The sequence below is a fragment of the Canis aureus genome, chromosome X (assembly GCF_053574225.1).
Source record: "Canis aureus isolate CA01 chromosome X, VMU_Caureus_v.1.0, whole genome shotgun sequence".
In the NCBI taxonomy this organism is placed as follows: Eukaryota; Metazoa; Chordata; class Mammalia; order Carnivora; family Canidae; genus Canis; species Canis aureus.
In genome coordinates this window covers 32,582,726-32,608,357 of record NC_135649.1, presented here as the reverse complement: position 1 = coordinate 32,608,357, position 25,632 = coordinate 32,582,726, and the positions used below count along the sequence as shown (strand labels likewise).

Sequence of the window (25,632 nt, the reverse complement as noted above, 5' to 3'; positions counted from 1 at the left end):
TACCCACATTTTCTCCTAGTCTTGTGATTAAAAGCTACACTTCTGAGACCTCTTCTTCTTTAACACCTTTGCAGAGGCAAACGAGAGCTCCTCCAGCCTTAAAAAAAATCAGTCATTCAATAACATTTACGCAGCATGCATTCCAGCAGTATCTTGTGTACATAGGCATTTGACTCAACATGCGCCCAATGCCAGAACATTCCTATTAGATTCTCAGGGATGACAACGGCTTTCTCTAGTCACCTGTCCACCTCATCTACCTCTAAACCTAGCAGCAAAGCTGACTAAACAGCCGTAGAATAAGAGAATAGAGAAAAGCAACCAGTCTTGAGAAGTTCTCACAGGTGTAAAATGCTTGTTGTAACTGGCAGTGAAAATTCCAGAAATTCTGTGAAGTCTGCATCCAAAGTCACTCCAATACCTCCTTTCATTTCAGAGGATAGAGAAAGTCCTCTGCTATGTTTGTCTCAGGGCTTTTACTTATTTATTTTAATTTTTTTTTTGTCTCAGGGCTTTTAGATCAGAAGTGTGACTTTACAACTTTAAAAGCATTTGAGTCATAAGCAAAGTTTTCATCATTCATCCTCTCTCACTTTTACTCACACTCAAATATTTGCTATCAGAGTTCTAGCAAGGCCATGGCAGCAAGGCACGTTTTTTAAAAACAGTGAAGAAAAAATAGGACCATCTGCACAATTGCATATCTTCCCTCAAAGTAGTTCTTTGCTGCCTTTCCGTTTTCTCCAGGCCTTTGAACCTTAGAGTTAGTCATTTTGAAAGCACTTAAGATGGATCAGATTATATCAACATATTTATAGTCAGTGGGGCAGCCAAAATATATCTAGGTCAAAACAACCTAGCCAATTTCCAGTTTCCTGGCTAGTACAGAGTCCCAGTGAATCTTGACCAAATAGCAGTATTCCCTGGCTCTCCAGTCAAGAGGTCATGGATAAACATTCATTTGACACTTCATTAACCCAAATAGCAATTTTCAAACTGAGCCTGACCATATGCTCTGATTTTGAAAAAAATTAAAAATCACATCATTAAAATGAGTGGCACTCAGTGTTGCAGTAACAGTAATAGAGCCAATACGGGACCCATCAAATGACTCAATTCCCAAATCAAGATCGTCCAGAGGGCTTACTGGGGCACCGGGCTTTGGGGACAGAAAGAAAGGGACTTCTGGACCCACAGCCACTCAGCAACGATAAATTAGCAACCATGGAATACTGGCATCCTGCTGACGGAGAATCTCTTCTACCAACACTCAAAGAAAATCTGCTCTAAGGTAGAGTTTAGGGTAAACATTTTTGTTATTATTGTTTCAGGTGTACAACACTGTAACTTGACATCTGTATGCACTACAATGTGATCGCTCTCAAAAGTCTAATTACCATCCATTGCCCTACAATTGACCCCCTTCACCCCTTTTGTTCATCTCCCTCCCCCTTCCCCTCTGGTAACCACTAATTTCTTCTCTGTATCTATGAATTTGTTTTTGCTTTGTCTTCATATGGTTTGGTTTTTAGATGCTACACATGAGTGACATCATATGGCATTTGTCTTTGTCTGACTTATTTCACTTAGCATAATATCCTCAAGGTCCATCTATGATGTTGCAAATGGCAAGATCTCATTCTTTTTTATGGCTGAGTAGTATTCCATCACGTGTGTCCATATACATATCTTCCACATCTCCTTTATCCATTCATTCCTCAATGGACATTTAAATTGTTTCCCTATCTTGGCTATTATAAATGATGCTGTAGTAAATATAGGGGTACACATATCTTTCCAATTTAGTGTTTTCATATTTTTCAAGTAAATATCTAGTAATGGACTGGCTGGATCATATAGTAGTTCTATTCTCAATTTTTTTTGAGGAAATTTCAGTACTGTTTTCTATAGCGGATGCACCAACTTACATTCCCACCAACAGTGCACAAGGGCTCCCTTTTCTCCACATCCTGGCCAACACCTGTTATTTCTTGTCTTTTACACTAGCTATTCTGACAGGTGTGAGGTGATAGCTTATGGTGGTTTTGATTGGCATTTCTCTAATAGTACAGGAAATTCTGACCCTGAAATGAAGAAACCTAGATTCATGTTAATTCATCTCTTTGGGCAACTTAATAGCCCATTTTTGTTTCCCTATATCAGAAGATCATACTAATGGTTCCTTTGTGTGATGATGTGTGTAAAAGCAAAGTGTTTTTAAAGCCAATAAAAATAAATTGGGGCCTGGGTGGCTCACTCGGTTAAGCATCTGACTCTTGATTTTGGCTCAGGTCATGATCTCAGGGTCATGAGATCGAGCCACACACTGGGCTCTGCACTGAGTGTGAGCCTGCTTAAGATTCTCTCTCTCCCTCTGTCCCTCCTCCTCTTGTGCATGCGCTTGCAGTCTCGTGCTCTCTCTTTTTCTATCATTAATCAATAAATAAACAAATAAATATTGATCTAAGAAAAGATTTGTGTTAGGTCTTTCCATGCAAATGCATTTATATAACTATGTGTTGCTGTGGACAAGAGCATGGGAGAGATTTTTTTTTTTTTTTGGCGGGGTAGCTTTTTTTTTTAAGATATGCACAGGACAGTGAGCCAGACCCAGCTGACCCATTCTTTGGCCTTTTGCCCCTTCTTCAGCACCAGAAACATTCTTGTTGTAGAACACCCCTTTCCAGACACTTCTAGCTAAGAACACCACTTCATACCTTGGATCAATGTACTATAATGCTACTAAGGTAGACTCATTGCTTTCTCTTCTTTGTGTTACAAAATAAAAGCTACCAGAGATTTAAAGGAATGTGGCTGGGAATCTTTCCTTTTGCCTCAGTCACTGCACAGTCAGGGCATTATGTGTGGGAAATGAATACCACGAAGTCACCAACCAGTGTTTCGTGTCTCAGTTTTACCTTCCTGTCTGAAAATGACCAGCAAACTCCCTGCCTGCAAGTCGCCACCTACAGGGGAAAAGCAACCCTTACGTGGGATCACGCTTTGCACAACGAAGCAGTTTTCTGAGAGCAGCAGCATCTCTCAACCTTTTTATAATCCCAAGGTAAACTTAATTTGAATACAAGTCCTATGGAAGAGGATATTACCCAATACCTTAGGCGAAAATGTGTTCAAGGAAGGAGAGCCTGGAGAAGCCACAGTTCATATGAACTCTTCATGGTAGCCTGCTGTGTCGTGGCATCTTGACCACGGAATACTGTCAGAGAGAAAGTGGTACAAAGTCAGAAATGGATGAAATGGTTTCAAAAAATAAGGCAACTGCATATTTATGACTTTTGGCATAAACAGTGCTGAGACCTACATGGTTGTACTTATAGACCATCACGATCTGGTTTTTCTACCTGTTTAATAGTAATTCCAGGTATTGACGTGGTCAACGTATTTCTCATTTTTCACACCCCCAGCAAATTTCTGTAGAAATTCTATAGAGGAAAAAAATCCTACTGAAGTGATAAAGAGACTTGCTGCATGTCTGGTTAGTTGTTTCCCTTCTTTAGGGATTTGCATTTTCCAATTACTTTTTTTTACTGAAAGAGTGCTACTCTTTCCAAAGGAGTTCCACCACTACTCTGTGCTACCAGCATGGGAAAGAGTGCCACCATGGACATCTTTGTACACATCTTTTAACAGATTATTTCCTCAAAATATGTTACCATGTCAAAGGGCAGGAGTGAGCTTATATAGCTCACGACATATTGGCAAATCGCTCTTGTGAAAGATTATGACAGTTTATCATGACATCAGCAGTATTAAACTGCCGAGTCCCCTGTGGCGCTGCTGACACTTGGATCATTGCCATTTTTATTTCTGCTACTTTTATTAGTAGGTAAGGGCAACTTGAAGCAGCTTGAGCTCTCATTTTTTAAGTGAAATTCAATAAAAACTAAACATTGGCTCCAGCCCACCCCAATAGTCAACATCCTATTCAATGTCTCTAAGCTCCAGGTTTTGTTCACATTCCAAGGCAACAAGTATAATAGAGCTCTTAATTTCCATGCCCCCTACCCAACTTCCTCTTCACCTCCACTTGCCTGTCCCCACCCAGTGATTTCCATCTCTCTAAACAGAGCCACCCTCCTGGCCCATGCTCAGGCTCAAAACTAGGAGCCGTCCCTCCCTCCATCACCTTCGGCCCTTGAGCAAGTCCTCCTGACTCTGCCTTTACCACATTCCCAGGCCATGTCCACCATCACTGCTGTTTCCCGGGCCCAAGCCAGCGCCATCTGGAACCTGGATTACTGCCACATCCTCCCAACTAATCTTTCCTGCCGTCCTGGCCCCCCCAGAGTCTATGCCAAGTGACAAGCAAAACGATTTTTTGGAAGCCTTAAATCAGATCGTGTCAAAACCCTCCAGTGGCTTCTCATTGTGCTCTGAACAAAATTCAAACTGCTTACCCTCAAAAGCCGGCCCCTGCGTACCTGGTTCAACTCATTTTGTACCCTTCTCCCCTACCTCTGGTTCTCTCCCTATCGTAGACTGTTGGCTGTTCCTCAAATGCACCAAGTTCACTTGCCTAAGATTTTCTCATGGCTGGCTCCTTCTCATTTCTCAGATTTGGCCTAAATGTCCCTTCCCAGAGAAGCCTTCCCTGAATGTCAGCCTAAATAGCATGGCTCCCCCACCCTGTCATGTTGGAGCACAGCACCCCAACTTATTTTCACTGTAACACTGAAATGCTCAAGTATCATATGCATTTATTTATTATTTATTTATTTTATCATATGCATTTATTAACGTGGCTTTTGTCTGCCCCGCCACCTGCCCCTCAGTCTGGAATTTCCAGGAGGGCAGGACTGCATCTGTCTGGGTGACCAGTTTATCTTCAGAGCCTAGAATAGTGTCTTGCACATCGCAGGAACTTCATCATGCTAACCGTTACCTCAGAGATTATGCACATCAGCTACATTTCAAAGGTGTTACCTCCATATGGAAAATGGTAACAACAATGCCCACAGCTGGATGGTGAAATGCCAGCGCAGACCTGCAGGATCCTTCAGGCTCCCGGAGCTGTTAACGTTCACCAGTGAACCAATGTCGCCAAGGTCCACCTAGTGTACCTACCAAGCAACGACTCTGTTTAAGACACTTTGGGGGATACAGCAAGGAGTCACCCTCAAAGAATGGAGTCTAGAGAGAAAAAGAAATTAAGACAATTAACCTGGAACCTGAGGAGTAAAATGGCAGGTGCCACGAGAAGCAGAGGATACTTCTGGGCCTCAGATGAGCACAAATGATTTGAACAGCCTTTCACACGAAATGAGTGTTAGAATCTCTGGGAAGATGCATCTGGGCTCTTCAAAAGTGCTAGCACCGCTCCCTTCAAGCATGTTGGGGCATGTGCAGGAACAGTGGGTTGTAGCTGTCACAGGAGCCAGCCTAGGGGAAGACACTGCTGCCACGTGGTCAGCCAGGGGCCAGAGGCACTGTCCCACAGCGCCCAGACAGACCAGCATAAGGAAGAACTGGCCGCCCCCAATGCCAACACAGAAATGGCTTGCACCTGTCCATCCAGAACATATGGAGTGCCTTCGGGGACTTCTGTATGAACATGTTTAAAATGGTATTTGCTAGGAAGTGGTTTTCTGAGTTGGTTCCCCCTCCCCCGAACTCTTTTTACCACTTTCACCTACCTCCTATACTCAGCAAGCATGCCGCAGAAAGAAAACCTGAGTCCAAGTGAAGGATGAAGGACAACAGCAAACCCTGAATTAGAATATTCCTGAGTGGGGGCTGGTTTCCCCTTGAGCGGTAGTTTGGGGGCCTATGGGGGCAGGGAGGTGCCAGGACTGGGGGATGCAGAGCACTTAGACTCCAGCTAAAGGAATCTGTCATGCACAGCTCTGGCCTCTGCTGTCAAAGTCAGATCAAGCCTCCTGATGTTTCAAGAGAAACTGGAAATCCCAATTTTTAAGATCTTTTGGGTTTTCTTTTCCCTTTCTTTTTTTTTTTTTCCTTAGGTAATCTCTACCCCCAACATGGGGCTCAAACACACAACCCCAAGCCCAAGATTTGCATGTTCCACCAACTGAGCCAGCCAGGCCCCCCAAGATCTTTTGGTTTTTCAATGTTGACCCCAAGCTAATTCAATGGCTTTTTAAAACATTGTGCAGGCTGCCCCAGTGTTCATAGCAGCAATGTTCACGATAGCCAAACTGCAGAAAGACCTGAGATGTCCATCGACAGATGAATAGATAAAGAAGATGTGGTATATATATATACAATAGGTATTATTCAGCCATCAGAAAGGATGAGTACTTGCCATTTACATCGATATGGATGGAACTGAAGGGTATTATGCTGAGCAAAATAAGTCAATCAGAGAAAGACACTTATATGGTTTCACTCATGTGGAATATAAGAAACAGCACAGAGGATCATAGGGGAAGGGAGGGAAAACTGAACGAGATGTCATCAGAGAGGGAGAAAAACCATGAGAGACTCTTAACTGTAGGAAATAAACTGAGGGTTGCTGGAGGGGAGGGGGGAATGGGGGAACTGGGTGATAGGCATTAAGAAGGGCACGTGATGTGAGGAGCACTGGGGGTTATACACAACTGATGAATTACTGCACACTACATCAGAAACTAAGTATGCACTATATGTGGGCTGATTGAATTTATAAAGTGAAATAATTAAAATAAAATAAAATAAAATAAAATAAAATAAAATAAAATAAATAAAATACTGGGCAGGCTGAAGCACACCCACCTAAGGCTGAACTAGGGTCTCTCTCTTAGCTTGCTCCTTCTGTATGTTGAACCCCAGGATCAGTTTGGTCACAGGCAACTGGTGCTCCCTGAGGGCTCAGTTAAATATGCTGACAATCAGGCAAGGCTCTCAAGAAAGAGTGAGGCGGGATAGGCTTGGGGACCCAACTAGGGCCTTGCAAGTGATCAGCACTGGTTTTGCTGTCTTCTTCCTTGGCGAAAAATCCCCAGCATCTCCCTAATTCTTACGACATCAGTGCCCAAATTCCTTTCCAGGCTCTCCAAAACGTGACACTACCTCGCCTCAGCAGCCTTATATTTCATCATGTGCCTGTGTCCCCTCACCGCTCCAGTTGGGCCAGCTTTCCTTGAGTTCCTTCAAACTCAAACCAGTGAGCCCCTCAGCCAAATGCCCTCTTTCCTTGTGTAAATCCCACCCATCCTCCAATGCCTTGCTCACCTCCCGCCTCCTTTATGAAGCCCTTTGTGACAGTAAGCAGGAAAATGCTTGAGAGCTCAAGGGCTCCTGTCAAGGGGACCTGGGTTCAAATCCCACCTCTGCCACTGAGCAGCTGGATGATTTAGCAATCTGCTTTGACTTTCAGAAAAGGATCATAGTCTACCTTTCAGAAATTCTGAAGGGTTAAGAGAAATGACACAAATAAAATCCTCAACTCCCAGGAAGTGCTCAATCAACGTGAGCTTTTATTACTATTATGGTTGACCTTTCTCTGTGTCTCTAAGTGTTCCAGCCTTACAGTCGATTCTGGGCAGAGCACCAATGGATGGATTCCATATGGCCTACGTTTGCTCAGACAGAGCCCCAGACATTGGTCCATCTCAGTTTCCAGCCTGGCTTTAAAGAGCTTCTTAAAGTTCCAGGAACATGTTGGAAATAACACGGAACTCACAGAGACCCAAGCGGACTCTAAATCAGAGAGTTGCACAAGGAACACGACCCTGGCCCTGAAACAATTCAGTAAAAGTCCCTCTCTCTAGCACCGGCAGAAATGCACGCCGGGAAGATACACACGTAGCCAGAGCCAATGACAGAGAGAAAGGGTGTTTCCCCCTCCCCCTCACACACACCACCCCTTTCATATTCACTACTCTCTGTACCTCACCTTTCCTTTTGATGCTGGAGATGGCACACGAAGCCAGCCAACGTCCACCCTCTTCACGTGTGTATGATGGGCAACCTGGACAAATGGGCCACATGGCAAAGGTCACCTTTGGCTGGGCTTAGATGGAAAGCATGCAGGCCCTGTCCCCCCGAAGTCAGTCGCATTCATCCTCTGGTAAGCACCCTACCTGGGACCCCCTGGGCACCAGCACCAGCAGGCTGATGATGCTTGTCACTTTTCTCTGTGTTTAACGAGGATCAGAGTAAAAGCACCTCCGTGCAATTTACTCCGTGCTTCCAGTTCTTCTATGCTTTGAGTGATCCCCTCCCAAACAAACAAACAAAAAGCAGGGCACAGTAAAGTGTGATTCCTGGAATGCCATTCTTTAAAAAGCCACCCCCCCTCGCAAAAAACGCCAAAACCCCCAGAACTTGAGCGGTTTTCTCAGCGCCAGGACTGAGCCCCCCTCCCCCAATCGTGCTGTGCAGGTTTACGCTAGTTCGGCAGCACGAAGTTCCAAAGTCAGCAGCAGAGGCGGGCAGGAAGAAAGCACAAAACGGGCCTGATCTCTGAGACCCTACAGTCAAACTAGAAAAGACACAGAGAACATGAAAAGACCCAAACGGTAGCAGCCCTCGCGCTGGAAGCCAGTGTTCCCATGCAAACAAGTCAGTCACTCCTCGAGGTTGGTTAGCGGTGTTCAAAAGTTCTCCGGGAATGGTTGGCTTCGAATAAAATCGCAGCAAAGGCAGAGAACAAATGGGAAGACGCGGGTCCCAAGGACCAAGACTACCCGATCCCCACCCCCCGCCCCCGAGTTCGGGAATGGCAGGTTCTCTTCTAGCTTGGGCGTCTCCAACTTGCCTCTTCCCCTGGCCGCGCTGACCCCCACAAACCCAAGATAAGGCCCCGGCGCTTTGTGCCTTGTGGGTGAGTCCTGCTCTCCCAGTCAGACTGGACGTGGTATTATTCGGCCCGCACCAGAAACCTCAAGAGACTCTTGACAAGTCCCTGAAACCAAGGACCGGGTCATCGGTGGGGCGGAGGCGGGGAGCCCTGCTAATGACTGATTGAATGGGATGCGTGCAGGCGGAGCAGGGGGAGGAAGCCTCGGCCCTTGGCGTGGGGATCGAACGGGAGAGGGCACCTTCAGGTCCTACAAGCGGGATGCCACGGCCGGCGTACCCCAGGGGAGTGCCTCGAGTGACCTCTGCTGGAACAGCGGCCGGAGGGGGGCCCTAGAGTGGGTGCCAGAGCGCCCCCTAGTGCGGTGCCAGGGCCCGAGGAGGTGCGGCACAGTCTAGGGAGAAGGGAGAGGACCAGGGGAAGAGCCCAGGCGCATCTCTGGAAAACCTGACTCTGCAGGGGCAGGTGGGGCGACCCAGGCCTCCCGCGCATCCCCTCCCCAGTCCCCACCGAGGGCCCCGTGTGGCCCTGTCTGCGAGGTACCGGAGCTCCCCCTAGGCCAGGGCGGCCAGCGGGCCGAGACGCAGCGGGACGTGGCTGCTGCCCGCAGAGCGGAGGGCATTTACCGGGAGTCTAAGGAACCGCTGCGTCTCCACTCCGGTCTACGCCTGGGTAGCTGGGCCGCCGCCCCCGCCGCCCCCGCCGCCGCCTCTCTCCAGCCTCCGCAGTCGCAACCGCCAACGCTCCCGGTCGCTCCCTGCGACTGTGGCCCGCGAGGCCAGCTGTTGAATGGCTCGCGTCGAGCGCACCGGGCGCGGAAGCGTCCCCGCCGCATCCAAGTCGGCGACGCACGCGCGCGCCCCGGTGCCAACGCCCCGTGCGCCCCTCGCGCCGCTGCGGCCCTGGCGAGCTCGCCGCGGCTGCTCCCCGGCCCGGGCTCCCGGCTGCGGGCTCGCCCGCCCGCTCCCCGCGGTGGGCTCTCGCCAGACCAACTGCCTCCCCAGGCCGGCTCCGCCCCCCTCGCTGCCATCCCTCAACTGGCCCGCAGGACCAATGGCAACCATGGGCTAGTCCCGCCCCCTCGATTCCCCCGGGGCCAATCGCCTTCTCCTGAGGACCCATCAAGGGGCCCCGCCCCTCTCGTGCGGCAAAGCTGCTGCCAAAGTTTATCCCACTGCGCGGTTGCTCCTGACGATTGCGAGGCTTTGCCCAGGCTCCCCCCCCCCCGCCCAGTCCCCCCTCCACGAAGTTACAGTGATTTCAAGGCTGCCACTCACCTGGCCTGCAGACCCCCACGCGACCTATTCTTTTGAATAAGCAAATATTTAATAAGCTAATGAGAGAGGTACCGTTGTCCACCTCGTCCCTGAGCAGGGCTATTGTGAAACGTGCACCCGCCTGGCCAGAACGTGCACATCACAGGGTCAGCAAGACTCTAGAAGGTCATCCACTGACTCTCCCCGCAATGCCGCGTGTTTTGTGTTTTGTTGTTGTTTGTCCTACGTACAGGGGCTCTGCGCTCTTGGCTGGACGACTTCCAGTGAACAGCCACTTGGATAGCGCAAGGCTGAGTGAAGCCGCCCCCCCCCCCATAACTTCTGGCCCCTCGAAGCCACACAAAGCCAGCTTTGCCCCTCTTCCCACAAGGGTCCAACAATTTGAAGACAAATCTGGCCCCACGGTTCTTCCAGGTTCTTCTGCTCCAAAAAAACTGAGTTCGAGGCTCTGCTTTGAGTTTACGCCAATTCCTTTATATCTTTCCAGAAAGTGGAAGGTGGGAAGTAAGCCTCTCTGCCCCCCCTACCCCAGCTCCCAACCCCAGGGCATAGACCCTTCTGCATAGAGCAGACCAGGACAGTCACGTCCCCTGTCTAGACATTACATTTTTCTACTCCAGCTCCCTAGGATGGCATTTGCTTTCTCGACTGCCATATCATAGCCCACGAATATTAGATTTACTGTCAGCTAACCCCCAGGCTATTTCTCACTGCTCCTGCTATCACAAGGCTCTGTTTTCTACTTGATTAGCTGGTAAATGTCACTGGGTTTTGGGGGGGGGCTGCTAATTTCACTCTTTTTTCTATCAAGACCTCTTTGCTGGCTCATTCTGTACTTAACATCTCTCCATTTGTCTTGCTACTACTGCCAAGCTCAGGCCTTCATCCTGTGTGCACAACTGCCAAAGAATCTCCTAACAACTCCTTACCTCTATGCTTGTACCCTCCTGGGTGGCCTGCCAATGCTCGTGTCTTCATCCTTCTGACACCAGAAGCCGCAGTGGTCTCTCAAACACAAAGATAATCCTGTCACCCACCCAACCTAAAAGGTCACCCCAGCTTCAAATTCTTTCATACTCCTTTTCCACCTCCCTTTGCCTCCACGATGAGATCCAAAACCCCGACACGGCATGTGAAACCCTTGGTGATCTGGCCTCACCTGCCCAGCCTCATTCCTAGCTGTCTCACCTCCATCACAGAGCACTCAATACTTCAGATCTACTGAACTTCCTGCTGTTTCTCAAATGACCCATGGTCTCCAACCACTTCTATGCCTTTCATACAAAGTCTGGAGTAACCTGCTCCCTCCCCTCCTAATCCTGACCTGTAATACACAGATATGTTTTATTCATTCATTGAATACCTATCCCGAACACCTGCAAGTGTCAAGTATGGGGGTATAACAATGTGATCTTTAAAATTTTGACTTGATCTCTTCATCAGGTGCTTCCAAATAGAGGGTAATGATTCCATTTCCATTCACATTGCCACCCAGACATCAGGCAGGTCTTTGTAATGATTGGACTTCAGATTCCTCCAGGCAGCTGAGACTAGGATCATTTTCCTTGTGAAGTATCATTAGATAATATTCAGACTCATTCCATTAAGGTTGGCAGTTTGAAGGCCAGAGGTCTTCCTTCATTTCCTTCACTTTAACTTACAAAAAAACAATCATTAAAATGTTCTGTGAGAGAGTATATGCTTATTGTGTATGTTGGGTTCTTTTTCCCTTTTATTTCTCTCTTTAAAGATCAGGATAAATCAAACCAACACGCTGTACACTTTAAACTTACACACTGTTGTATGTCAATTAAATCTCAAACAATTAGATAAATAGACCAGGATAGCAATTTGTAACATACCATAGGCATTGACGTTTCTGGATCTGAAAAGAAAGCACATGAACAGGACTGACTGTATGTTATAAAAATGAATCCAGGGGCACCTGGGTGGTACAGTTGGTTAAGCACCGGCTCTTGCCTTCAGCTCAGGTGGTGATATCAGGGTTGTGGAATTGAGCCCCATGACAGGCTCCATGTTCAGCAAGGCATCTATCTGCTTGGGACTCTCTCCCTTTCCCTCTGCCCCGCCCCCTGCTTGCTCACACTCTTTCTCTCTCTCTCAAATAAAAAAACAAATCTTTTTAAAAAACGAATCCACTGGAATCATGTAATTGCAGAAACTTCAGTGTTGGAAGGGACTGCTAAGTTAATTTAATCAAACCCCACCCTAGATGCTAGAAACTACTATGCGGGCAGCTTTTCAGGTTCTTTACAACATTCTTAGCTCCTTAGCCTCCAGAGGCAGGCTGTGTTCTTACTGTTAAAATATTGTCTCTATATGGCTAAAGGATTTGAGGGGCACCCAGAATGCTTCTCTGTCCACTTTTTCCCCCTAGGGTTAGATGTGTCCTTGGGATCTCCCCTTTCAAAATGCAAACCTCACTTGGAAGAGCCACATGCTAACATTTATTAGTTATTAACATTTAGCATGAGGAAAGTAGCAGAGCTTAATAGAAAGAAATTGCAATTTGTACCAAATTGCAGTTTTCAAAGTGGTTTCACTTATTTTATCCTATTTGATCCCTCAGAGTAACCCAAGTAAAATCTCTTGATTTCCATTTTACCAGGGAGGAAGCTAAGACTCCCCTCTGTTAAATCATTCCTCAGGGTACTCAAATTCCAGGTCTGCTATTCACCTTGGGCAAAGGACGGGTCACTCTAGGCCTGTTTCGTCATCTATAAAAATCAGACAAGGTGCTTTCCAAGGTTTCTTTCAGCTCTGTCTACAATCTCTCCACTCCTGCTGGCTGAGATCAGGACACAGGGGCCCTGGGCATTTTCATGGTGGCAAGCAATATCGTGGTACCAGAGGTACATTTTGGAAAGGAGAAGCTCCAGCATGAGAGCAGTGAATACTAGAAGGAGGAAAATCTGAGAAAGGAAAGAAGGCCTGAACTCCAAACTTAACCATTCCTCAGGTCTCTAATGCAACCACTTCAATTCGAATTGTGAACTGTAAATCCCAATTCGTTTGCTCTCATGGTGAAAGAATCTTCTATGTAAACCTTCTTTAAAGTCTACTTTGGCAAATTGTTTTATCATATTCAGATAAAAAGTACCACACTAAATACCATAAGCCTATTGTGCGCCATCCCCTGCTTATTCCACAGAACAAAAGGGCAGATAAGAAATTGCAGCCTAAGGAAGTCATTTGGAAGGAAAACCAACAGGCAAATGGATGCATTCTAATAATTTATGCCAGTCGCGGGGCGCCCCGCTAGCCCTCCTCCGCTCATTCATTTGCTGAGGGAACTGAGATGCAGCTAATCTAATGACTCCGTGTTTGCTTAATCTTCCTAAGCAAAGACAGGCTTTATGCCTAATATAAAAGGAATTTGAGATGCCAGGTGAGAAGTGGTGATCTTTAAACTGGTTGCGCGAGAAACCGAAAGCTAATTCCTAAGACGATAGGCCTACTGAAGAGTCTGTTCTTTTTGGAGTATTTAAAAACATGTTTAATTACAGTAGAATCAGTTTTCAGTTACAGACATCTAATCATTTTTTCAGTAAATGGCTCTGAAGTCAGAATAAATGACACTAGCCTACTTCTGGGAGTTCTTACGACGATTAATTAATTGGTTTTAAAGGGTTTCGGAAGTTTTCTAAAACAGCGGCAGAGGAATCAGAAGACCCAGATTTAATCCAGATTCTGCCTTCAGTAGCTGTGTGGCCTATATGATTTACTTTACTTCCCTGGGGCTCAGTTTCTCCATCTGTAAGATGAGGGGAGTTGAGCTAGATAATCTCTTTATTTTTGGTCTCACATTCTGCCACTCTAGTATCCCCCATCATTATACATATACTTTTTTTTTTAAGCAGCTTAAAACAGCAATCATCTACTTTTGGTTTTCCTCAAATTAGATTCCTGAAAAAATTTCCACAATGTCCTGCTGCTCCCCAGACACAGTCACTTAGATGTGCTGACCCCAACAAAACTGTCCCCATATAAATATAGGAAAATACGCTAAAGATACAGAAAGAAGGGGAAATGGAAAATCTAGACTTCTACATTCATGGACAAGGAAGGGGGAAGCTATTCCTTAATAGTTGCTGACCCATACTTTCCTCTTCCCTCCTTCCTTTCCAAGTGTTTCTTTTCCAAAGATTTTATTACTCTGCCTCTCCTCTGAAATGAATGTGGGGCACTCACTGCCAGCTCTAAAAACACTATGTCTATTTAGAAGAGGACTTGAGAAAAGGTATTTTTTAATTAATCAATTTTAAAGATGTATTTATTGTATTTTAGAAAGAGAAAGAACACGAGCACGTGATGGAAGGGGGAAGGGGCAGAGGGAAAGAAGCAGCTAATGGTGCTAATGGTGGAGCTCCGTCATTCGAGGCTGGATCTTAGGACCCTGAGATCATGACCGGAGCCAAAACCAAGAGCCAGATGCTTCACTGACTGAGTCACCCAGGCACCCCCAGGAAAAGATATTTTAAAAGGAAAATGACATGGGTGTCTGGGTGGCTCAGTCTGTTAAGCATCTACCTTCAGATTGGGTCATGATCCCTGGAGTCCTGGGATTGAGCCTCACATTGGGCTCCATCCTCAGCAGGGAATCACCTTCTACCCCAAACCCCACCCCCAGCTCATTCATGCTCTCTCTCTCAAATAAATAAAATCTTTAAAAAAATAACAGTAAAATGACATTATACATAGAGAGGAAGAAAAGTAGAACACAAAATTGTATGTTCAATGTAATCTCAACCAGGCTAAAAAACAGTGCATCTACCACAGATTGGATGGCCATCGACCAAAAGGTTAACAGGCTGGTCTTTAATAGGCAGGACAGAGGGTTAGATTTTCCCCCCTTCACTTTAGCTTTGTTTTTTTCACACTTAATGAGCATGCATTGTGTTTCTAAGAAGAATATATATATTTATCTTTAACAGAAGGAAGAGTAAGTCCTTTTTTACAGACAGCATAGTGTTTAAAATGGTAGGAATTAGTGTCAGATTGCCTGAGTTTTATTCAAGGAGGACTTACCATCTTGAGTGACCTTGTATGACCTCGGCCAAGTTCTTTAATTCCTCTGAGACTGTTTCCCATCTATAAGATAGCGATAATACTATTAAAGAAGGAGCTACTCCCCATAAGGGCTTAGAACAGTGTCTGGCACATTATAAGCACTCAACATGAGTCATAATTTGAAAGGTTAAACATTTATTATAAATATAATATATGCAAGTATCAAAAAAAATAGTACAGAATACATTAAAAGAGAAAGTAGAGTTTTCCCTTACTGAACCCCCAGACTTACTTCTAGAAGTAATCACTGTTAACAGCCTCATGTTTTCCTTCCAGAATTTTTAAGGACAAACTCAAACATGTATCTTTTAAACACACACTTGCATGCAAACACAGAATCATAGCATACACACCATTTTGCACCTTGTTTTTTCACCTAATGATCTCCCTCAGGAGTCTCTCCCTAGCAAACATCTAGATTTACTCATTTCTTTATTGTGGTAAGAGACACAGAACATACAACTTACCCTTATTATTATTTTTGAGTGTACAGTTCAGTGGTGTTATGCATATTCACGCTGTCATAAACCAGATCTCCAGGCCTTTTTTGTCTTGCGCATCTGAAACTCTATACCCATTTCACCACTGTTTTCCTTGTCCCCAGCTCCTGGCACCACCATGGCGCTTCCTGCTTCTATGAATCTGACTAGGTTAGATGTCTCACATAAGCGGAATCCTATAGTCTTTGTCCTTCTGTGACTGGCTATTTGCCTTAGCATAATGTCCTCAAGGTTTGTCCATGTTGTAGCACGTGACAGGATTTCCTTCCTTTTTAAGGCTGAATAGTATTCCTCTGCATGGACACATGACATTTTATTTATCCATTCATTTGTCAATGGACATCTGGATTGCTTCCACCTCCTGGCTATCGTGAATAGTGCTGCTATGAACGTGGGTGTGAAAATATCTCTTTAAGACCTTGCTTTCAATTCTTTTGGATATATACCCAGAAGTGGAGTTGCTGGGTCAAATGGTAGTCCTAATTTTAATTTTTTTTAAGGAAGCTTTATGCTGTTTTCTACAGCAGCTGCAGCATCGTACATTCCCATCAACAGGGCACAAGAGCTCCAGTTTCTCCACATCCTCGCCAACACTTGTTATTTTCGGGTTTGTCTTGTTCTGTTTTGTTCTATAGTATTCATCCTCACAGGTGTGAGGTGATTCACTCATTTTTTTTTAACAGCTACATAGTGTTTCATGGTATGGAAAAAAAACCTCTATCACAGACAGTTTGATGGAGGCTAGTCTTCAGCTACTTCAAATAATGCCACAATCGACATTCATGTATGAAAATCTTTATATAAATGTGTGGTACTTTTTAGCAGAGGAATTGCCAGGACAGAGTGTGTGCATTTTTGGTAACTTGTCTTTTCCAGCTTGACAAGAAATGGTTTACTAAGGAGACTTAAGAACAGAAGCAGGTCTTGGGCAGCTGCAAGATGAGTAGATGTCTGTAACTGCACCTCCTATAAGACTTGCTCATATAGCCATAGGGGCTGGAGAATGAACACTAGAAGGCAGCCCAGGAGGAGACGTTTGAGAAGCATATCTCTCCAGCAGATCAAAGATGTTATGCCCTGGGAAATTTTTTTTTTTTAAGTAATCTCTATGCCCAACATGGGGCTGGAACTCACAACCCCAAGATCAAGAGTTACATGCTCTACCAACTGAGCCAGCTAGGTGGCCCCTGGTAACTGTTTATTAGAAAATAATTTCAGACTTACAGAACAGTCGCAAGAACAGCCATGTTGCTCAACTGTTAACCCAGTTTCCTCAATTGTTAACAGTTTGTTAATTTGCTTTATCATTTCCTTTTGATACTTTGATATTCCTTTTTTTCCAAAACTATTTGAGAATAAATTTCACCCATGATGTTTCTCTAAGCCTAAATACCTCAGCATGTATCTCTCAGGACAAAATATTTCTCCTACATAAGGACAGAGCAAATATTAAAATCAGGAAGTTGATATTGATAAAGCACTTATCTAACCTAGAGACCATATTCATAATTCTTTAGTTGTACAAATAATGTTCTTTGCAGCAAAATGAATTGGGGGGGGGGGTTCTGGGATACAATTCAGAATCATACATGGCATCTGTCATTTCCATCTAGCCTCCTATAATCTGAAACAGTCCCTCAGAGTGTCTCTGCCTTTCAGACCATGTCATTCTTGTATTTACTACTTTTTTTTCAGATTTTATTTTTAAGTAATCTCTACCCCGACTTACAACCCGGACCGAGATCAAAAGTCACATGCTCCACCAACTGAGCCAGCCAGGCGCCGATGATGATGATGAAGCAATCACAAACTTACAGAAAAGTTGGAAGTACAGTACAAAATGTCCTGCATTTTTCTTCCTGAACTATTTGAGTGTAAGTTAACAATGTGGTGCCCCATTATCCCTGAATAATTCAGTGTGGGTTTTGTGGCCAACAAGGATATCTTCCTATTCATGACACAACCGTCAAAATCAGGAAATTAACATTAATAGATTATTAACATCTAATCCTCAGGTCCCACTCGAGCTTCATCAGTTGTCCCCACGTGGTCTGATATAGAAAAAAAAAACCATAAAGTGCTTTTCATTGTTACATCTTCTTCACCTCCTTGAGTCTGGAATATTTCCTTGGTTGACTTTCAAGACCTTGACTTTCGTTGACTTTTAAGACCTTGGCACTTCTGAAGACTGCAGGCCAGTTATTTTGGAGAATGCCTTTCAATTTGGGTTTGTCTGTTTCCTCACGATTAGGTTCAGGTCACACGTCTTTGGCGGGACTATGACAGAAGTGACACCATAATCTGCATTCCATCAGGGTGGAGCGTGATTTCTGTGTCCTTTTACTGATGACGTTCTGTTGATCACTTAAGTTGAGAAGCCAGGATTCTCCATCATGATGCTATGCTTTGTAATTCATAAATATATTGTGGGGAAGTGCTTTGAAACTGTGTAGACCTTCCATTTCTCATCAAAGTTTCAATTTATTTATGTGTCTATTTATATCAGGATAGACTTAGGGTTTCTTATTTTATTCAATGGGTTGTGACCCATGACCTTCACTGTTCACTTTGATGTTCAAGTTGTCCTAGATTTGGCCACCAGGGGCTCCTTTGAGCTGGCCTCTGTGTCCCTTTGATATGTCCCCATCATTCCTTCCTTACTTTCTGGCACAAGATAGTCCAGGCTCATCTTGTGCTCTCACTTACTCAGTCCTGAAACCAGCCATCCTTCTGAGAAGCCCTGGTTCCCTTCAGTGGAAAATCTCATTTAAGAGCCAAATGTGGGTGCTAGTTGTAGATAATGCTATCTGTATGTTGCTGCTCCCTGGCCCTCTCAGAGGCTTCATTTTTTTTTTCCAGAGGCTTAATTTATACACCTTTACTCACATGCTTACACACACACACGCTCATACACTCACAGATTTTATAACTACATCTACAGCTATAGCCATCTCTATCTATTTAACCTCAAGTTCATTCTGATATATCCCATCCAACACCACGGGGCTCATTCCAGTATGATCACTTTCTGCATTTGTAACAAGTTAAGATAATGAGATAACTAGTTTCTATGATTCTTAATATAATTACTCATTTTATCAACTCTCCCCGTATGTAACTGTGCTGGGAAGTTTCTTTTTTCATTCATTCATTCATGCATGCATTAATGCATTTCTTTATTTTAGTCATCTCTAACCCCAACGTGGGGCTCAAACTTACAACCCCGAGACTAAGAGTCACATGCTCCACTGACTGAGCCAGGCTCATGCCCCTCTTTTCTTTTTTAAAAAGAGTTATTGATTTATTTATTTGAGAGAGAGAGAGAGAGAGAGAGAGAGAGAAAGCACAAGCAGAGGGAGCAACAGAGGGAGAGGGAGAAGCTGAGCAGGAAACCTGACTCCAGGCTCATTCCAACTCCAGGCTCATTCCGGGAACCCTGGGATCATGACCTGAACCAAAGGCAGAGGTTTAACTGGCTGAGCCCCTCAGGTGCCCCACCTCTTTTCTAATAGTAACTACTATTTATTGACTGCTTATCATGTGCCAAAAACTGTTCTACCTGTTTTACATGCAAAATTTCATTGAATTCTCAGTATGCCCTGTGAAATGGGCATGATTATCCGCATTTTAGAGAGGAAATTGAAGCAGAGAGAAAGTTGCTCAAGGCAGGATAGCTAGTTCAAATGAAGCATTGGTTAAACAAAGATCTAAATGACTTCCTAAGCACTGTGCTAGTTTTCTGTCTTCTTTTTTACTGTGCTAAGAACACTTAATGTGAGGTCTACTCATTTAACAGATTTTTAGGCATGCACTAAGCACAGGGCGCATGGCAGACCACTAGCACGCATTCATCTTACATGATGAAACTTTATACCCTTGAAATGCATCTCTGCATTCCCCCCTTCCCCAAAGCCCTACCAACCACCATTCTCCTCACCGTTCTCATGAATTTTATTTTAGATACCTCATATAAGTGGAATCATGTAATATTTGACCTCCTGTGACTGGCTGATTTCACTTAGCATAATATCCTCAACGTCCATCCATGTTGTTGTTTATGGCAGGATTTCATTCTTTTTTAAGGATGAATAATAATCCATTGTACGTATACACCATATTTTCTTTATCCATTCATCTGTTGATGGACACTTAGGTCATTTCCATACTGTAGCTACTGTGAATAATGCTGCAGTGAACACGGGAATACAGACATCTCTTTGAGATCCTGATTTCAATCCCTTTGGCCATAGGCCCAGATGTGGGATTGCTGGATCATATGATAGCTCTATTTTTAATTTTTTCGAGGAAACTCCATACTGTTTTTCCATAGTGGCTGCACCATTTTACATCCTATCAACATTGCCCAAGGGTTCCAATTCCTCCTCATCTTAGCCAACACTTATCTGATGCCTTTTATGATAATAGGCATCTTAACAGATGTGATTTTGATGTGCATTTCCCTTATGATTAGTGATGTCGATCACTTTTTCTTATGCCCATTGGCCATTTTTGTGTCTTCACTGAAAAAAAAGTCTATTTTATTCTTTTGCCTATTTTAAAAATCAAGTTATTTGGGTTTTTTGTTATTTAAATAGCTAAAGGAGTTTCATATATATTTTGGATATTAATCCCTTACCAGATATATGCTTGGCAAATATTTTCTCCCATTCCATAGGTTGCTTTGTTACTCTGTTGTTTCCTTTGCTGTGCAGAAGCCTTTTAGTCTGATGTAATCTTATTTGTCTATTTTTGCTTTCATTGCCTGTGCAACACCACACGTGTCATAGTCACGAAATCATTGCCAAGGGGCGCCTGGGTGGCTCAGTGGTTGAGTATCTGCCTTTGGCTCAGGTCATGATCCTGGGGTCCTGGGATCGAGTCCCACATTGGGCTCCTGGCAAGGAGCCTGCTTCTCCCTCTGCCTATGTCTCTGCCTCTCTCGGTGTCTCTCATGAATAAATAAATAAATTTTTAAAAAAATCATTGCCAAGATCAATGTCATAAAGCTTTTCTCCTGTTTTCTTCTACGAGTTCTCCTGTTGCTGGTCTTACATTTAAATCCTTAATACAAAAATAAATAAATAAATAAATAAATAAATAAATAAATCTTTAATACATTTTGAGTTGATTTTCATGTATCCTGCAAAGTAAGGGTCCAATTTCATTCTTTTGCATGTGGATATCTCGTTTTCTCAACACGATTTGTTGAAGAGACTATCCTTTCCTCATGGTGTGTTCTTGGCATCCCAGTTGACTGTTTACTGTACATGCATGGCTTTATTTCCAAGTTCTTTATTCTGTTCCATTGGTCTCTGTGTCCATTTTTATGCTGGTACCATACTGTTTTAATTATTGTCACTTTGTAATATATTTTTTTTTTGTAATATATTTTGAAATCAGGAAGTGTGCTGCCTCCAGCTTTTTTCTTCGATTTCTCAAGATTGGTTTGGCTATTCATAGTCTTTTGTGGTTCCATATGAATTTGGGAACTGTTGTTTCTATTTCTGTGAACACTGCCATTGGGATTTTCACAGGGATTGCCTTGAAGCTGTAGATCACTTTGGATAGTATGGATCATTTTTCTAAGATGTCCCTCAATGAACCCTGCCTAGTGGTATTCTCCCACTTGTATAATCACTTCCCCTTGACTGTGAGCTGGATCTGGTGAATCACTTCGAATGATAGAATCCAACAAAATTTATAGAATGCCACTCACTTCCAAGATTACAAGAAGACTCTGGCTTCTAATTTACCCTGGCTTGCTCACTTGTGTGCACATGCTCGCTCTCTCGCTCTCTCTCTTCCCCCCTCACTTGCTCTCAGGGAAGCTAGCTGCCCTAAGGAGAGTCCCATGTAGCAAGAAGCTGAGGGAGCCCCCTGGCCAATAGCCATGGAGGAATGGAGGCCTCCTGTCAACAGCTCACAAGGAACTAAATCCTGCTAACAACCGCATGACTATGCTGGGAAGCAGATGCTCCCCAAGCTGAGCCTTCAGATTGGAATTTTGTGACACGAGTCTGAGCCAAAGAAACCCAGCTAGGCTGTGCCCAGATTCCCGACACACAAAAACTGATTTAATAAATGTTTGTTGTTCTAAGCCACTGAGTTTGGGGGTAAACTGTTAGACACAAATAGATGACTAACATAGTAAGTGATCTCCCATTTCCATTGCCACCCTCCCTGACATTACGTCTGCTCACAATGTTTTAGGCCTCTCATTCCCCATCACTGCCTACCCCCCTACATAGATTCCCTCCTTATCTTGCTCAGGCTGACATTCCCTGTCATGCCACTCCATCAGGGGATGCCCTTGTCAGCCCCTCCAACGCTCTGACTCCCCACATCACCTCTCTCCAATATAGATGCTCTCATCATCTCACTCAGCCTCCAACACTTCATGTGTTCCAACATGGATGCCACCATCAATCTCTCAGGCTATCCTTCCCTGGGGATACCTACATCCTCTTGCTTGGACTCTGATCCCTCCTACCAGGCCGCCCTCCACAGGGACACCCTCCTCACCATGTTCAGTAGCTAATACCCCAATTGGGAGCCCCCATACTCCCCACCATGGATGGCTACCATGCTCTGCTTCACCTAAGGGCTTTTTTTTTAAGTAGGCTAACAGGGCTTGAACCCACAATCCTGAGATCAAGACCTGAGCTGAGATCAAAAGTCAGACGCTTAACTGACTCAGCCACCCAGGCACCCCTCACCTAGTGGCTTTAGGACTGATTTTTTTCAGGAAGGCAAGGCAGAAGACAGAGTATGTACATTTTTATGTTCAACACATATATTGCCAATTACCCTACAAAAATCTTACATCAGTTTACACTCTGGTATCTTTCCTATCCTTGTCTCACAGGGTGCCCATTGGCTTTTCCTTCCCAGTATTGTTTCTAGGTTTAATTCCAGTGAAATATCAAATGGTCCAATTCTTTTCAAAAACATCTGACGGGGTTGTCTGTACTGGCATGTCTACACAAAGGTCATTTTCCCCCTGGAAATGCAGATCCTCTTGCTCACTCTCATAGACAGTTATGGGCTTCTCTCCTTGATCAGTGGATTGTAATGCAGGCCACTATAAAGGGGAAAAAAAGTGTTTGTATCTAAAGAAGAGCAGTATACCTTCCAACAGTTTGTGACAAAGATGGACATCTAAATTGTAAACCTCCAGGAACTTTTTTAAAAAAGGGTTACCTGGCTCTTTGTTAAGTTCTGAATTAATATGTATCTAGCCAAGAAGGGGCTATTTCTTTCTCAGCTCATCTCTTCATTTTCAGGTCACAATTTGTGCATATTTGCATATTTACTCTACCTGAAGCTCTTGCTGTTCTGGTTTTATGCCTCCATCCCTCAGGGTAAGGTAATACTTATGATTAGCATTTAGAAAGCACTTTAGGAAATGCCGTTAATTCATCTAGTCCTTACAAGAGCATGATGAGTTTGATATGGCTGCTGCTATTTAACACATGAGAAAAAACTGAACGTCTAGGGCTATGACCTACCCAAGGTGGTCACACAGCTAGTCAGTGACAAAACAGGGGCTGGAATGCATGCCTTCTGACTCCAGACTCTGAAATCTTCCCAGTTCACTGTATTACCTCTCTGGGTTCTTCTTCTTCAAGGAAGCATTCTTGAAGGCTCTAACTGCCCTTCCAAACTGAAGCCTGATTGAATATGTAGAAACCTCTGTCAATCCTGGGAGCCTCCTATTGGCCAGGCCAAATCCATTCTCTAGAAGTGATCTATGCTTGGATTTCCCTGCAGGCCTTTACTGCATCATTAAAATACAGTTTTATAGAATGCTGGAGTAGCAATACTTATAGCAGATAAAAGAGACTTTAAAACAAAGATTCTTGGGGCACCCGAGTGGCCCAGTTGGTTAAGCATCTGACTCTTGGTTTCAGCTCAGATCATGATCTCAGGGTGGTGAGATCCAGTCCCTTGTCAGGCTCCTGCTTGGCACAGAATCAGCTTGATATTCTCTCTCTCCCTCTCCCTCTGCCCCTCCTCCCTCCCACTTGCACATTCTCTCTCCCTCTCTAAAATCAATCAATCAAAGACTGTAACAAAAGACAGAGAAGACACTATATAATAATAAGTGGGACAACCCAACAAGATATAGCAATAATAAATATTTATGCATCCAACATGGGAGCAACCAACAACATAAAACAGTTAATAACATCATCCAAATAGAAAATCGGCAAGCTAACAGTGGCTTTGAATGACACACTGGACCAGATGCTTTTAAAAGCTATACTTAGAACATTCCATCCTAAAAGAGCAGAATACACATTCTTTTCAAGTACACATAGAATAGTCTCCAAAATAGATCACATAGTAGGCCACAAAACAAGTCTCAACAAATTCCTAAAGATCAAAGCCATACCATGCATCTTTTCTGACCACAATACTATGAAACTAGAAATCAACCATAAGAAAAATCTGAAAAGGGCACATATACATGAAGGTTAAATAACATGCTACTAAATAATCAACAGGTCAACCAAGAAATCAAAGAAATTTTCCAGGGAAACAAATGAAAGTGAAAATACAATGGTCCAAAATCTTTGGGTTTCAGCAAAAGCAGTTCTAAGAGGCAAGTTTATAGTTATACGGGCCAACCTCAAGAAACAAGAAAAATCTCAAATAAACAACCTAAACTTACACTAAAAGGAGCTAGAAAAAGAAAAACAAACAAAACCCAAAACCAGTAGAAAGAAGGAAATGATAAAGATTAGAGCAGAAATAAATGATATAGAGACTAAAAAAACAAAACAAAACAAAACAAACAAACAAACAAACAAAAAAAAAAACCCCACAAAAACAGAACAAATCAATGAAGCCAGGAGCCGGTTCTTTGAAAAGATCTACCAAATTGATAAACCTCAAGCCCTTCTCATCAAAAGAAAAAGAGAGTGGGGGTGGTATTCAAACAAATTGCAAATGAAAGAGAAGAAATAACAACTGACACCACAGAAATACAAATAATTATAAAAGAATATTATGGAAAGCTCTATGCCAAAAAACTACCAGCAATGAAATTGAATCAATAGTCAAAAAAAACTCCCAACAAACAGAAGTCTAGGACCAGATGGCCTCACAGACAAATTCTACCAAACATTTAAAGAAGAGCTAATACTTATTATTTTCCTTTTTTCTTTTTCTTTTTTTTTTTTACTTATTATTTTCAAACTATTCCAAAAAATAGAAAAGGAAGGAAATTTTCCAAATTCACTCTGAGGCTTGCTCTACCCTGGTACCAATACCAGATAAAGACATCACCAAAAAAAAAAAAAAAAAGAGAGAGAGAGAACTACGGCCAATATCTCTGATGAGCATAGATGAAAAAAATCCTCGGGCAGCCCTGGTGGCGCAGTGGTTTAGCGCCGCCTGCAGCCCAGGGCGTGATCCTGGAGACCCTGGATCGAGTCCCACGTCAGGCTCTCTGCATGAAGCCTGCTTCTCCCTCTGCCTGTGTGTGTGTGTCTGTGTGTGTGTGTCTATGAATAAATAAATAAAATCTTTGAAAAAATCCTCAACAAAATACCGGCAAACCAAATCCAACAATACATCAAAAAATCATACACCGTGATCAAATGGGATTTATTTCAGGGATATAAAAGTGGTTCAATATTTACAAATCAACATGATACATCACATCAATAAGAGAAAGAATAAAACCATATGATCATTTCAATAGATACTGAAAAAGCATTTGACAAAGTACAACATCTGTTCATGATCATTTCAATAGATACCGAAAAAGCATTTGACAAAGTACAACATCGTTCATGATAAAAGACCTCAACGAAGTAGGTTTAGAAGGAACATACCTCAATGTAATGAAGACCATATATGAAGAGCCCAGAGCTAACATCATCCTGAATGCCGAAAAATTGAGAGCTTTTCCCCTAAGGCCAGAACAAGACAAGGATATCTACTCTCACTACTTTTATTCAATATAGTACCAGAATTCCTGGCCTAAGCAATCAGA

The 25,632-nt window shown here is 43.6% G+C and overlaps 1 protein-coding gene across 3 annotated transcripts in view; it reads right to left on the bottom strand.

Moving 5' to 3' along the window:
* Positions 1 to 9,614, bottom strand: part of LOC144308427 (A-kinase anchor protein 17B-like) — a 30,274-nt gene extending 20,660 nt beyond the window's left edge. For 2 of the 3 annotated variants that reach the window (XM_077888870.1, XM_077888873.1), the window contains exons 1-4: positions 9,388 to 9,614; positions 7,856 to 7,930; positions 5,086 to 5,151; positions 3,115 to 3,217 (exon numbers count right to left, since the gene is read on the bottom strand). The gene's annotated coding sequence lies outside the window, so the exon portion shown is untranslated. The remainder of the gene's footprint in view (positions 1 to 3,114; positions 3,218 to 5,085; positions 5,152 to 7,855; positions 7,931 to 9,387) is intronic. The other variant, XM_077888871.1, reaches the window with a different exon arrangement.
* Positions 9,615 to 25,632: the final 16,018 nt, after the last annotated feature.